Below are 13916 nucleotides of genomic sequence, written 5' to 3' on the forward strand. Positions count from 1 at the left end.
GCTTTGTGAATGCTTTATGTACAGTAAAATTGTACGTTACTACACTTTTTGAATTTTGATTCCTTAGTGTGCACTTTTAAAAAGATTCTACAGCATTATTTAAAAGGGGAAAAAAGTCCTAACAAAAATATCACTCAGTAAGTTTAACTCAGTGACATTAGTGCAATAATAAATTTCCCATTTCTTTGGACAGTTTTGCTTTCCAAGTCATGTCACAGGGTGTCATGTGGACTGCTTTTGATAGGGCTGACAGTGAGAAGTGTTGTGCCTATAGGATTGACTTGGACCATCACCTCTGAACACCTCGGACACCCATTTCCTTGTAGACAGGCAGGATCTGTGTTACATTGCACTTTGGGTCGCAGAGCTGCCAACTAGGCAGCGTCGCCACAGAAATGATAAATCTGCGTGGACCACCAATCTCCTGTCTATTCATCACTGCCACGGCTAGCCTGTTGCCTGACAAGGGTCGTTCCCACACCTCAAAACTGTCACCCTGTGAACAAGATAAATGTATTCCAGCTCGCTGACAGATACCGTAATAAAACAAAGGATAGGTTAAGACCGTCATTTGGAACTAAGTTGGGCTAAGATACTTTACCTTTAATGTACGATAGCCCTGCTTGCCCAGAGGATCCAGGTTGATGGCAATGATCTGTTTGTTCTGCAGCAGTTCTTTGGCTTTTGGACAAATGTTTCCGCAGGTCGTTGAAAATCAGAAGTGGGGCAGCCATGATAGCCCACAAGGCCATCTGATTCTGCTGCTGATCGTGGGTCAGGCCGAAGTTCCCTATGATCAGCTTGAGACGTCATAACCAGAAATATGATATGATTCAAATTCATTTACATTAAGCTTATTTTAAATTACCCAATGTGAACTTGCGATTTGAGAGTACAATTTTCAGATGAGATGCTTTATACCATGTCAGGATCATTCCATCCACCTGGTCCTGCCACTGGGACCAGGATCTTCTGATGATCAGCTGTCCAGTCCAGGATGCTCTTCACACTGGTCCACTGGTCATAAATGTCTCCATAGTTACACCAGTGGTTACAGGTCTTGCGAATTGCCTCATAGTCAGGCTGAAATATAGTCAAGTCAAGTCAAGTCTGCTTTATTGTCAATTATTCCACATGTACAGCACATACACACAGAGAATTGAAATTGCGTTACTCTCAGACCCTTGGTGCATACAGATTACATAAATACAGATTAAATACAAAATACAAAATACAACTATACAAATATACAAATAAGGCGATAATGTAAAAATAAATATATAAAGCACAAGGCATATAAGATACACAAAACACTTTATAACTAAGCAATATTTAAGAAAACTATTTGCACTTAAAAAAAAAAAAAATGATTTCAAATTCTAAGTAAAGGGATAGTGCACCCAAAAATTTACATTCTGTCATCATTTTAGATTAACTATCCCTTTAACAGCCATGTTGAAAAAGTGAAAAATGATATACTGTAAATATTAAAAATTTGATTTATTTATTTAAGTTAATTAAAAAAAATCTCCATGAGTCTCACCTGTTGGTGTTAATGGCCATTCACTGGAGTATACTATACAATACTTCTGCCTGTCTGGTTTAGAGCTCTCGACATGTTTGTATAACCTGAGAAACATCAAAATAATGTAAAGCATTCCTTAGCAAAACTCAGCAATTCAAAACGTATCGGCATACTGCTGAGACTTGCATATTGACCTACCTTCTCCCAGTTGATGCCAGTCAGGCATGAAGCATCCATCGAATTTGAACAGATCCACACCAGTCTGCAAACGTTTTAGCATCGATGTCATAGTAGCCCAAACTCCCAGGATAGCCTGCACATGTGCTTGTGCCAATATCTGCATATATTCCCAGCTCCAGACCTTTGGTATGGACCTTAGAACACAATAAAGCTTTAATATTCATTACAAGTGGTATTACATTAGGACAGAATGTCGTTTTATTGTGATATCAGCAAGACAACAGTAGGGGGCGATATAAAACTGACACAAAATATTTGGAGAAGCCAAGTTATGGCATATTTCTAAATGACAACAAAATATAATTTCTCAGTATTGTTATTGTTTGATGAAAAGTTAAGTGTGTACTGATTTACCTTTGAAATTAAATTTATGTGGAAATGAAAACACTTTCATTAAAGGAATAAAATGTACTGTACATAATCATAATTTTTTCTGCTATTGAATACAAATTAATTACTCAATTACTCGTTAAAACTATTTATTTAATTAATTTAGTAATTATTTTACATTTAATTTAGTAATTATTTATTTAAATATTTAATTTAGTAATTATTTAAAATATTTTTAACTGATATAAAATTATTACTTAATTAATAATTTATTCTTTATGAATGATTACAATTATTTTAATCATTAATAAAGATAATAAATTCATTATTAATTAATTAATTATTATTATTAATTATTAATGAACTTTTATTATTAAAATTATTAAATATTTTAATAAAATATGTAATAATTTATTTTAATAATAAAAGTAAATTAATATAGTAATTATTAAAATATTTTTAGCTGATGTCAAATGAATTAATAATTGATTTATTAACTTTATTAATGATTAAAATATTTATACGATTATTTTAATAATAAAAATATGATTTATTACAATAAGTAATTTAATAATTATTAAAATATTTTTAGCTGATGTCAAATGAATTAATAATTGATTTATTAACTTTATTAATGATTAAAATATTTATACGATTATTTTAATAATAAAAATATGATTTATTACAATAAGTAATTTAATAATTATTAAAATATTTAAATTCAAATTATTAGCAGAATATCCATGTTGCTTCATTCCATACAGATAGTAACCAGAGCTATCAAGCCATTTTATAAGATCACATGTTAGCTTTGTGTGAGGAATCCATTAATTATTTTATTTTCCGCTTAATATCATAAGGCATTCACATGACATGAGGGCTAGTACATGATGACAGAATTGTTTAGGAGATCTATCCTCTCAGTTATAGGCAGTGCTACATGTGAGCAAGCTTGGGCGTCCCTCTTGTGTGAGGGCCAGCAATCATCAATGCACACAAACTCATATCCAGCATTCTTCCATCCTTCTTTTACAATCACATCTGCCATCTCCATGAACAGCTCCTCTCTGCCAGGTCACTCAAGGGCATGAGGAACAGGGCATCATGGTCGAACATCTGCCCACTGCACAGGACAGATTGTCTATGTGTGCAAGTGTGAAAAACAGCATCTGTCCTAAACAGTGCTATATGAGACCCATAAACGCCCTTTGCCCTCTTGCACGCAGGATGAGAAGATCTCTATGTATGATGAGATCTTGCATCACATGCTTTAGCAGTCACTGATGTGACATCAGTATTCAGGTGTATAGTTTTCTTCTTCCTCATTTTCTTACCATGTAATTCTCTAATCTTAACATTTTATGCATGAAAATTTCATTTTTTTGTAACTAGCCTATAAATTGATTCTTGTAAATTTGACTCTATATACAAGCATTTTGATTCTTATACATACAACTTTTATAAGCATCACAGAAACATTTTTTAAAAGTTAGTGAAAGCAAAAAAGTATTATTTTTTCACAGGACCGACGTCACATGACATTTATCTTATACATTCATATGAATTTTGTTTAAAAATCAATGAACAGTACTACCTGTTTAACTAGTAATTCTATTTTCTTGGTTCATATATATATATATTATATAGTTTTTCCATACCATAATACAGTGATCGTAATAACCTAGTAGTCTGATATGAATACTGTATGATTATCATATACATATATAGATCATAGATTAGAAAAAACATTCTGACAAAAAATTGTTACTATGGCACAATGATAAGCATTTAATGCAGACACTCAGTTTTGCTCAAAACTGAAATGTTTAATATCACACATATTGTATTATGATTGGTTTAGTAAAACTTCTTCAGTCATCAGATTCACAAGACACAAGCCCGATTAAGACTATATTTGAGACACTCATGTTTGTGCAGTTGAATGACTGAATCTAGGGCAACAAGTTGTTTCACTTCCGTGTTCACACTGCGTATCAGTCAGGCGCAAACATGCGCGCTCCAGTCTAAACAAATCATAATCGTATCTTATGTATGAGTTTATTGGCTTTATTTGATGTTGATAGTGTTTTGTCTGGTACATACAAGGAGAAACTTAAATAAACATGTGCGCGATTATTTGAGTAGACCAAGGAGTGTAACGCATTTAACTTTGACAGGTGTAACGGTGTAACAGCTGTTTGCACGTTTCAAACACAGGTGTAATTTTTTTTATCCACTACAGTTGTTCAGATTGAGAAATCTACTGGTTGTACTTAAACAGTGTGACTCAGTAATGTAATCTTGTAATGTCAAGTGCAATGTGCGCTTTTGGGTTGTGTTGTTGTAAAGCTAAAAACATTTTATGACTTTTATTGTGGAAATCATATTTATTTGTTCAAAACAATTATTAACCACCCTAATATTATACCATGTGGGTCCAGCAGAAGTGTTACAACCCTTCCTGTCATGTCAGTAAGGATAGTTTTCATTTTTAATGTTACAAATCAGTTTGGGGGGGGGGATGCTGTTTCATGCATTCAGAGTTGTTTACACTGTTAAAGAGTTTGATTCTCATGCTAAGAATGGACAAAATTTCAAAAAACAATTTGGAGGTATGACAGAGTATTTCTGTCATCTTACTTCCGGGTTCGTACAAGTTTCGGACTGTGTTTTTCGATTGTGGCTCTTCATGACGTAACGTGGGTGGAACTCCTTATATGGGCATTTCTCCCGCAAGAATGCGCCCGCGCAGGCATCGACCAGAGCGAGAGCGAGATCGCGCCCATCAATGCGCTTCATCCGGCAGCACTGCTGCATGGGAAGAATGTCTCCAAATAAGTGTGTTTTTGGTTTTAAGGGAAAGATAACTTTGTTCAGCTTTCTAAAGAACCCAGCGTTATGCAAACAATAGATGCAGTTTGTTTTTCTTGAGCAGCAATGCAGTTTCACAAGTGTGTTTGTTGATGAACGTTTTTTATAAACAAGGCCCATTTCGACGCTGGATTAGCACATCATTTGATACTGAAAGATGGAGCGGTCCCAGCTATAAAAGATCCCGGTCATGACAGAACTGCAGACGGTAAGTGAAACAGCATCAAATGTCTGTGTTTTGGATCCGCCCACGGCGTGCCTCCAGGAGCTCGGCTGTTTCCGGAGAGAATCTTATGCTAAAAAGAACATTATTTTGTGTATTTGGTGTAATGAAATGTGTTTATGGATTATGGTTTATGTTTAACAGATTTATTCAGACAGACTTGTAGACAAGGCGAGAGATGGTGAGGAGAGGGGTGAACACAGTCCAAACACTAGGCAGGGAAAGACTTGGGAGACAGGCAGGCCTTGGTGATCAGCCACAGAGTCTAGTCTTTTTTTTTACATTTAGATTATTGACATCATCTAATGTTTATAAAGTTAATCTTTAAGAACAATAATAATTTATAACCTTAATAATAATTTAATAAATGTAATCTTTAGCAAAGCTAAACGAAATTAAAATGCATTTGTCAAATATGCATTATGTTTTAATGCCTAAATTCACTTGTAGCATGTTGAAACTATTGATTTTAGTTTTTAGTGTTTTGTTTTTTATTAGTTCAGACAAAACAGTATCAAATAATAAAATGAAAATAGTTATTGCTTTATTGTATCAGACAGAATTTTAACATCGGTGCATGCCTAATTAATTCATATTTTCAAAACGTTGCAGAACTTTTGTTTTAACGTTGTTTCCCCTTACAGCATTTTTGCACCCTCATCATGTCCAACTGTAAATCTGAATAACCAGCATATTTCCAGTGCTCTTTTATTAAGGTTATTTTATAATACTGGGTAAAAATATCGATATCTCGATATTAATCGATTCTCGTTTTTACGGAACGATATCGATTCTTAAATCCCAAGAATCGATTAGTCTAGCCTGTTTTCAGTTAATGGACGGAACATTGAAGGACACTTCCCATCCAATAAATCGCAATAAGTATTGTGCTTTGGTGCTTTTAATATGAAACAAAGTCCCAGGTTTCAATTTATGATCATTGTATTGCAGTATTCAAACAATAAATGCCGTTTTGGCGCTGTTTTATGTGGAGTGACGGATCGCTGTAGCGCCTCAGCTCAACAGACGCAGCAGCGCGAGGCGCACGTGAACTGATCATCTCCTCCACATTAATACCAGCTTCAGCTTCGGCACAAAATAAACATGTCTAAACGTCCAAAGGTAAGTTAAAAGAAAGAGTACAACTTTACAATCTGTATCCAGTATCATGTAATCGCTCAATCAGTGTTTTAGCCGCGCAAAGACGTCAATATAAAGTCTTGTAAACAATGTCACGCAATGTCACATTTACCTCAGAAACAAACATATTCAGTGACCATAAACTCGTTAGTCAGCTAGAAAAATAAACTGTACAGGGGGCTATTTTGCTAAATATATGGACCATATAACATATTCATGATCATTTTTACTGTTCTTATGTTTAATTTATGTTTGAATAAATCCATCAATTTTTTATGTCAGCCACCATTTAAATTTTTATATAAAAAAACCCAGAATTGAAGTAGAAATATTATGTAATTGTAACTTTTTATTATTTTAAAAACTTCATTGTGTAATTTTAACAGTTGTATGCTATAGCTTACAAATCAGTCAATTTTAAAGGGGTGGTTGATTGCGATTTCACTTTTTTAACTTTAGTTAGTGTGTAATGTTGCTGTTTGAGCATAAACAATATCTGCAAAGTTACGAAGCTGAAAGTTCAATGCAAACGGAGATATCGTCTTTTAAAATTCTGGCAGTTTAATGCCTACAAAAACGGCTGGTTGGGACTACAACGAGTTACTTCCTGGGTTCGTGACGTAACAAACCCAGATAAACCCCGCCCTCGGGAAAAGGCAGCAAAGGTGGCGAGGCCATGCTGCGCTGCTTTAGAGAAGAGGAAGAGAAAACTAGGGGTGCACATAAAAATCTATTCATATATGAATCACGATTCTGTCTTCTAACGATTCTAATGGATTCACAAGTTTCAAAATCAATGTTCTAAAGCAGCGGTTCTCAATACTGTCCCTCGCGTCGCCCTGCTCTGCATGCGCTCTGCATCTCTCTCTCTCTCTCTCTGTCATTCAGCTCAGCTCCAGTAATGAACTGTTACAATTATACTCTTATTTTCACATAGCTATGAGAAGCATTAAACATGCGGTTGCTGTACTGTATTAAAGCTTTCATCAGGATAAAACCATATATTAAAAGCTAACAGAAGCAGTAGCATTTACAACAGCGTATCTAAAAGTATGATACAACAACAAACAAAAAGCATAGGCCTACCATTAAAAGCCGTGCTTGCACAGGTTCTGCACGATCCTCTTCAATAATATTATATGCTTCACAATCGGGCTCAAACTGATAAGCGATATTAGGGACGCCGTTGTTTACAATACAACCGGAGCACATGCCGCTGAGGTGAGGGGCGGGACGTTTAGACACGCACTAGATTTTAGCCAATCACAACACACTGGGCTAGCTAACCAATCAGAGCCCATCGCCTATTTCTGAGAGGCTTCATAAAAACAATTTAATACACATTCATGGAATATATTAAAACTAAATCAGTGGTTCTGATAGTGTTTAGGCCAGCAGAGAAGGCTTTGCTGGCCCTGACGGCCCACCACTGTTGTAATGTAGTACCAAATGACTCTCATGTATATTTTACAGTATTAGTTGAGAGATATGTTTTCCTTGAGAAAATTTGCCAAGTACTGTACCTGATATATATCCAAAATAATCAATATTGAATCGAATCGGTAATCGAATCGAAAGCTTGTGAATGAGAATCGAATCGAATCGTGAAATTTGTGTCAAAACCCAGCCCTATTATTTTATATGATTGTCCATTGAGAAACTGTTTTCTATTGATATTCAAGTAGAAATAATATATTAAAAATGCAATAATCACAATTTACGTTAAATTTTTGGCAGTTTTAGTAAATGACCCCTTACTGTATAGATTTGCACAGCATTTCAGAAAGAAAGTAGACAAATAATGTTCCACGATCACTGTAATGGGGCCTGGTGTTTTCATTATGTGTCTGAAATGCCTTATTGAATGTAGAAAGTACATTATTTTAAAACCCATATAAAGCTTTCCATAAATGATTCAGTCTGGTTTTGTTTTGTTTTTGTTGTAAAAATTATATATTGACATTTTGAGGCTACTTAAGACACTTTATGTGGCTTCTAGAACATTTTTAAACATCATATTTCGACGTTATCTACCTGCAACCGAAATGCAATGTTGTGAAATGTAGTAAAAACGTTTTATGATTGCTGGGCACTTCCAGTCACAATAGATTCTGAAATGTATTTCTGTTGAGGTGATAAATACAGTATATTACAAACCATGGTCTAAATCTCTGAACTGTCTCTGTTGTTGGTTTCTGCTTATTACCTAGAGCTTGTGTATTGATTATGTGCTGAAAAGCAAGGAAAGTGCTCTGTAAGATTCCCTCAACAATATGGGTAAACAATGTCTGTCTGTTACTGAAGCAACAAGCAAAGACAATGTAACAAACAAGCATAACCTTAAGAAGCATCACAAATGGTCATTAATATGCTGCAGGTGACATTCTGAGAAATCCAATGTGATATTTAGCAGGAGGACTTACCCCTTTTTAATTGCTATGGAGAAAGTGACCTTTTTATTTATCACTGGCCTGTTCTCTGTGGAGCCGACAGAGGTTATTTCTCCTACAGACGTGTCCCTTCATTTTTAGCTTTCTAGTAGACAGTGAAGACAAATTCACACTTGGCTTTGAGCATGTGACATTATTTCGGACCCTGCAACAGGATATGATGTCACTCTAGGACTTTTGGTTTTGTTATAGAGAAGTCACAAATATTAAAAAAAATAAAAAGTGTCAACAGGAATATCTCAAGTGCACCTAAAAATCGTCGAAAATAAAGAGAAATTTTTCTCTTTATTTCCTATACACTGAAAAAGATGTGGATACAAATTTCCCTCAGAAATTGATAGTAAATTTCACAATTAATTACAAAGAAACAGCAAATAACACATTGAATTAAACTTTAAATTTTAAAATAGAAAGACTGAAATAGTATTTTCTTCTAACACTTACTCCAATAATATTTGTTTTATTGTCGAAAACAATTTTTTACAGTGTATTTCCTTTGTAAATTCTAATCATTTTTATTGACTTATTTTTTTAAACTGATAAAATTGCCTTAGATGCTGACATGCCATAAAACAAGCAAGCAAACAAATAAATAAATAAATCATATAATTTACCACAACACCCAAAACCATGCAGCTTTAAAGTTTTATAGCGCTAAGGTCAATCTGTGACATTCATATCCTCCACTGGTTAAATTTATTTTTGCTCTACAAATTTGCAGGCCACCAGATGTCTTTGATCCCCTAGCATGTGTGTGAATTCATATGCATGGGAACGAAAGCGAATAGAGTGCAAAGTGTAGTCAGAGATTGTTTACTATTGGGAGATGAGAGAGTCTGTATTACTTACAACAGTGTATTTCCTTTGTAAATTCTAATCATTTTTATTGACTTATTTTTTTAAACTGATAAAATTGCCTTAGATGCTGACATGCCATAAAACAAGCAAGCAAACAAATAAATAAATCATATAATTTACCACAACACCCAAAACCATGCAGCTTTAAAGTTTTATAGCGCTAAGGTCAATCTGTGACATTCATATCCTCCACTGGTTAAATTTATTTTTGCTCTACAAATTTGCAGGCCACCAGATGTCTTTGATCCCATAGCATGTGTGTGAATTCATATGCATGGGAACGAAAGCGAATAGAGTGCAAAGTGTAGTCAGAGATTGTTTACTATTGGGAGATGAGAGAGTCTGTATTACTTACTATTGGAGAAAGTGTAACAGTAAACTTGGATCACACAATAACCAATCACATTATAGCCTTGACGTCACTGAATTTCTTTCAGAGTTGTGCGACACCCAATCGCCATTTACGGATACCATAGGAATGAATGAGAAATTTCCCACCAGATTCCCACCTGTCGCAAAAAGTCAGTGACTTTACTTATAAACAAACATTTTTCGGTGTAAACTCTAAAAATAGTTCCAAAAGTATTGTTTAGTGTAAAACATGTTGAAGATTAGCTGATAGGCTGTTGATTCATTAAATGATAAGCTGTTTCCTAAAAAAAAAAGCTGTTTATTCAGCATAGTGAAGCCTCTCCTCTATTGACATCCATTCAAAGCGGGCTCTGGTCTCTTTCCCTGCGTACCACCAAAGCAGATGCGTTAGCATTAGCCGTTACACTCTTTTGGCTAAAGGCTGCAGGCTTGCCTTCAAGTGGCTTTGCTGTAGTGTGTGGCTGATAGATAGCAGCTTTTCACCATGACTTTTGTGGATAAAAGACAGGCATTAGACTCCTGCTCATCTGTTGTCTTTTTGTTTATATTTTGTGTATATATATATGTATATATAAGAGAGTTTTTAAACCTTTAGTAGATAGATCTAAGAAAATCTAGAGTCCTTTAAGATATAAAGTGGGATTTGCAGTATGTATGTGTGCACATGCCAGTTGTCATGGTGACAGACGGCCAGTGATGTCAGCTTGCAGTGCAGCTGTGTGTGTTACAAGGAGATCCTGGCTTCACTTCGCCAATGGTAAAAAGTGTAAAGCTATTGCACTATAACCTGACCGCCTGTGAATCAGGAACATCCACCTCCCTCTCTCCACAGAAAGTCATTATTTCTCATCTCACACTGCTGACCTGCGGCACTGATTCATTGTCAACATGGCGAAGGAATAGCACACAGGTTGTCCTTTTCCAGCTGTCTCCAAGGCATTAATGTGAAGGATGTCTAACGGGTGGGGAGAAAGAGCAAGAAGAAATCCTCTGTTTACCCTGAATGCATATGAAGAGAGGTTTCCTAAGGAGTGGAGGAAAAGGAAGAATTAAAGGAATTTTTCACCTAAATAAAAATAAAACAAACACAAAAAACACCACAGATTTTTTTTTATTTTCCCATAAAACAGCAGTTCATACTGGTGACTAAAATCTGTAAATATCCTAAAAGGACAAAAACAAAAGCACTATAAAAGTAGTCCATATGGTATGTTTTCTGAAGATTCTTTAAAAACTTTTTTTGTTTGTGTTCTGAAATGACATGACAGTGAGTAAACAATTTTAATGTTTGGGTGAAGATTTTGCCTGCCTTTTTTTGCCTGTTCTTCCAGCTGAGCGAACCAAACAGATAAAGAAAAAAAGAGGTTTGCAAATCTTCGTCAATGGTCAGAGGTAGCACTGCAAATGTTGCACACCTGAATTGGAGGAAAACACTTCAAGTGGCAGAAGATGAATGCTTTCTTACTAGATATAGAAAGTAATCTCTTCAGAAATGCACAAGGCGAAGCAATTAAAGAAATTGCCAGAGCCTCTTACTGCACTAACCGGTATATGATTTCCTATCATTTTCTCAGTTAGCTCACCTCAGGCAGCCTCGCTTGAAATCATTAACACAGGCAGAGAGAAAAGTTAGAGTGACGTTAGAGAGAAAAGCAGGAATGACATTAAGAAGAGGAAGAAATGGTGAAGGGGAGGAGAAAAGCAAATAGTTGTTCAGTAGTTGGCTCAGATCACTTAGAGCCACACCACTTAATGTGAAGAAGACATTTATGGATGATATGTTTTTTTTCCTGATGGTTTATAACAGTTGTGTGCATTTTAAATATCAACATGAATGTGTGACATTAAATATTATACAAGTTACTGCTTTGCTTTTTCTGTTCATTCCAGACAGACTAGGCTATGAGCTGTTTTTTTTTTTTTTTAATGAGTTGGCAAGTCATTCATTCAACCGATTTGTTTAAATATGCTAATTCATTCAGAAGCGAAACAAGTGACCAATGGAGTTAAAAACGTCTTGATGGATTTGTTTCTAACAAACATGTAATGTTAAATGATGGACTTTGGATTACTTGTGGATTTTTGTGATGTTTTCATCAGCTGTTTGGACTCTGAATCTGTTCTGATGAAGAAACTAACTCATCTACATTTTTGATGGCCTGAGGGTGACTAAGTTTTTGTCAAAATTTCATATTTGGGTGAACTATTCCTTAAATTTCACGTTTATTGAACTGTCTCACTCATAATTGTGCTGTTTTTACGAATATCATCACCACTGTATTTACTTGCCGTGTGATATTGCTTAATCATAGCTGGGGTTTTTTAACCATCTTCAAATTTTCTGGAAGGGCATCAATCTTTTTCCAATTCTCTTCTTATCTGCTATGCTCTAATTTTGACTGAGCCCAAATGAAACTCAGTGATAGTATGTAAAGCAAGAACTCAATCATGTGAGGTAATTCTAGCTGAATGATTGAAAGGGTTTCTGCAGCAAAGTGCTGGGAGAGTGGTACTTTTGCGTAAGGCTGTCTGTCCCCCCATCCCTCCTCCTCTTCATCCTCCTCCTTTCATTTTTAACAGGGCCCAGTGTGTTTTTAAAAATCTATATTCTATATCAAATATTGTCTCATTGTGACCTCTGGACTCCATCAATTACAGGGGCTTTTAAGGCACCCACCCTGGGGTTGGCTCTGACAGATGGGTGGCTGGGCAGGAAAAAAATACTTTCCTCTTTGTGTACTTGATCTTGGAGAACACCTGAAGCATACCTAGCTGTAGCCTCCAAAATTAGTTTTCATCTCCGTAATGGGTACGTCTCTTTCCCTGAAGACATGACTTGGCTCAAATAGTAAATGTGAGAGGAGAAAAAACGGGAGGCTTGAATCGACCCTCTTAAAATACTCTCACACACACACACACACACACACATATATATATATATACATGTTTGCTTGCAGTATTTCTCTATTCTCCAGTTTATATAATTCCTTTTAAAACTCTCTGTTACTGAACATGTAGCTCTTTCAAATAACTGCTAGTCTCTCTGAGGCATCTCTCTCTAAAAATTTTGTTTTGAAAATGCTTTTCAAAAGTGGTTTGATATAGTCTTCACTTGCTGATAATTGGACAGAGACCGGGACATCTCAATACTTGAATGTTCTTTTGTACCCTTTCTGTAACTTATGATTTCATTGCATTGTATCTATAGCTTTCAAAGTTGTCCATCACATTCAATAATGGGCGTTTTGGGGGCAACTGCTTTTTGTCTGTTCAAACTTTCTTATTCTTATCTTTTTTTATTTTTTTTAAACATCACAATAATGTGTATACAGTGGAACCCAAAAGTCTGAGACCACTAATGAAAATGTTTCTGGTTTTACTTTTCTAATTTAATACAATTATGTTTTCATTTGAGGTTTTATTATCAGCTTAACAATTTCAGTCAAAAAGTGAATTGAAGAATTAACATCAGATAATTTCAGAATGTCTTTGCATTTGTTTTGTGTAAAGCTGATTTGAAAAAGGTCCAAGTTTTATGCTTCAACAAAAGCAAGAACATCTGACCATCTGTACAAGGGTTCACAAGTTCAGTGCTCAAGTTTGCTTGTTTGATTAGTGGCATTTTAAATTGAATACAGTAGATTTTTGGACCCCAATGTATCTTTTCTTTTCCATACACACCACTGTTCAAAGGTTTGGGTTTTCATTTTGAAAGAAATTAATACTTTACTCTGTAAGGACAAATTAAATCTATCATGTTGTTGAATAAATTTAATTTGAAAAAAATAATTAAAACATTTAAATGAGAAATTAAATATTATACAGCATATTATTATATACAGCATATTAGAATCATTTCTGAAGCATGTGACTCTGAAGACTGTAGTAATGGAAGCTGAAAATTCAG

At 35.0% G+C, this 13916-nt stretch overlaps 1 pseudogene; it reads right to left on the reverse strand.

Annotated features, from left to right (window-relative positions):
* Positions 1-212: 212 nt before the first annotated feature.
* On the reverse strand, positions 213-12775 carry LOC107554825 (alpha-galactosidase A-like; annotated as a pseudogene).
* Between the last annotated feature and the right edge of the window lie 1141 nt (positions 12776-13916).

Source organism: Sinocyclocheilus grahami, unplaced genomic scaffold, assembly GCF_001515645.1.
Source record: "Sinocyclocheilus grahami isolate Dianchi unplaced genomic scaffold, SAMN03320097.WGS_v1.1 scaffold515.1, whole genome shotgun sequence".
NCBI lineage: Eukaryota > Metazoa > Chordata > Actinopteri > Cypriniformes > Cyprinidae > Sinocyclocheilus > Sinocyclocheilus grahami.